The 2225-nt window shown below is 26.7% G+C and overlaps 1 protein-coding gene across 1 annotated transcript in view; it reads left to right on the top strand.

Annotated features, from left to right (window-relative positions):
* The window catches only part of LOC108693822 (1-acyl-sn-glycerol-3-phosphate acyltransferase alpha), a 47819-nt gene that overhangs the window by 414 nt on the left and 45180 nt on the right, over positions 1-2225 (top strand). The window lies entirely within an intron of this gene.

Genomic DNA, 2225 nt, shown 5'->3' with positions numbered 1-2225 from the left:
ATTATATTTTATATTATAAAAAAGATTAAGAATATTTTATATAATATAATTCTGATCAAAAGATCATGAAATATATTGTTTTCTATAAAACATATTTTTTTATTATGAGTATCTCAATTACTTTTTCAGCAAGGTTGATGAAAATCATGTTTTAAACATATGATCTGTTTTTCATTCCTGCACATTGTTTTGAAAGTCTCTTTCTCGCTTTAATCAAACGTATCTATCTCACTTTAAGTTCCAAAAGTGTACACTAGTTCAATCACAGAAAATAGATCTATGTTTTAAATTGTTTAAAACATGCTTAATCGATATTTTTAATGCATTTTAAATTGTTCTTTTATAATACTAATGCATGTATAAAGCATTAAAAACATGTTTAAAAAAAACATTTTATTCTTAAGAATGTTTTATTCTTAAGAAACAACATTATCTTTTATCAACTCTGCTTTTTAGCAATGTTGTATAAGATTTAAATACAGGATTTTTCTAAGACAACAATTTTTTACTTATGACAATAAAGTATAATAAATCAGGATTGGGTATAAGTTTATCACAAAATTAATAACTTAATTAGTAACAAGGCATTTTCTTCTTTATACTGTAGATTGTTGATATATATAATACATTAAATTGTTATATAAAATGATTTAATTGCATCAAAAATATTGTGTATATTACAAAATTTAAGAAAATGACATTGATATAAAATAAATTTTTTAAATATTTTTTTTATTAGTTTATGACATTATCAATCGTGATTTCTCTATAATTATAGAAATGATATATCTTAGATAATTTTTACTGTAGTCAATTAATTATTATTGTAACAAAGTGTGTGAATATATATATATATATAAAACCTCTTTTATGAAAAATGACTATGTAAGATTGATCAAAATAAGCCGAAAATAATAAATAATTAATAAATATTTAATCTCTTTAGATCGACATTTTTCTAGAGAATGATCCATTCAGAAAGCGCATTCAGAATGCGCTTTTACAAATATGCGTTTTGAATACTGATCAATATATTTACGAAATTAATTATTTTTCATATAGGTGGATAAATATACTGAATGCAAGACTACCTCAATGACCTTGATCTTAAATTAGTTGTCATGAATGACCTCCAACAGATTTTATCCGTCGATCATTATTCGTTAAAAAGTTATTAACTAAAAGGTTTAAAAAATAATGTTTTATTTCTGCCACATATAATATTAAAAACTAGTTTGTATCCTCCCCTGCTTATGTAATGGCTTTTCATTAAGCAAAGCAAGGAGTTGCGAGTCTATCCCATCTCTCCTCTGTTTCGGGGTATTCGATTTTCTACGCAGAGCAAGATTCATCCTCATGAAAAGTTGTTACGCTCGTAAGCAGGAATGAAGTGGGGTGGCGTTTGTTTCGCGAAAAAAGTTGTAGTTCATACGTTTCTAGGCAGAAAAGGAGGAAAGTTGCTTCGCGTGGAAAGTTGTACGTCCTGGTGATCAATCATATAATTTTTCTCCTAGGACAGAAACGTGAAAAGTGAAAATACTAACTTTCACGTAAATTCTATAATAATCTATGATTTCGAGGGATCATGTAACTTTCCCAATTATGCAAATGTGAAATTGTTCACGTGAACTTTTTAACCAAGGACCGTGGTGGCGGAAAAGCGGAATTCTAGAGAATTGATAAATATACTTCGGAACTAACATCTTATCCTACGATCTTATCCTACGACAATTTATCTTAAGGCAAATGCCATTAATAATTGAAGAAGAATTAATATTGCATTGACAGAAGAGAGGTTTTATATATATATAACTATTATAATAATATACATTACAAAACTATTATTATGTACATATATACATACATATTAGATGTAGTAAAAAGATATCCATTATTTTTCTATTCAATTTCATGCAAAAATAATGGATTTCTTTTTACTACATCTAATACATACATACATATAATTAATGGTTTAAAAATGACTAAAAATGTTATATTTTGTCAAATAATTATTTAGTTCTTTAGCAATTATAATACATTATTAGGTGTACAACTTTGCTTCCGCCGTTTTCCTATAGATGGCTTTAGCGGTAAGTGGTCGAAATAAATAGATCATAGACGTCATACAATAAACTTGGGCATCTGTCAACATAACCCCATAGAAACATTAGTCGATTTGTGTCTGCATCATAAAGTTATTCTCGATTGAAAATGTCAGTTTACGA

This window comes from Atta colombica, unplaced genomic scaffold (genome assembly GCF_001594045.1).
Source record: "Atta colombica isolate Treedump-2 unplaced genomic scaffold, Acol1.0 scaffold1, whole genome shotgun sequence".
Classification (NCBI taxonomy): Eukaryota; Metazoa; Arthropoda; class Insecta; order Hymenoptera; family Formicidae; genus Atta; species Atta colombica.
The sequence above is the reverse complement of the archived record's forward strand: the minus strand, read 5'-3'. Positions and strand labels throughout refer to the sequence as shown.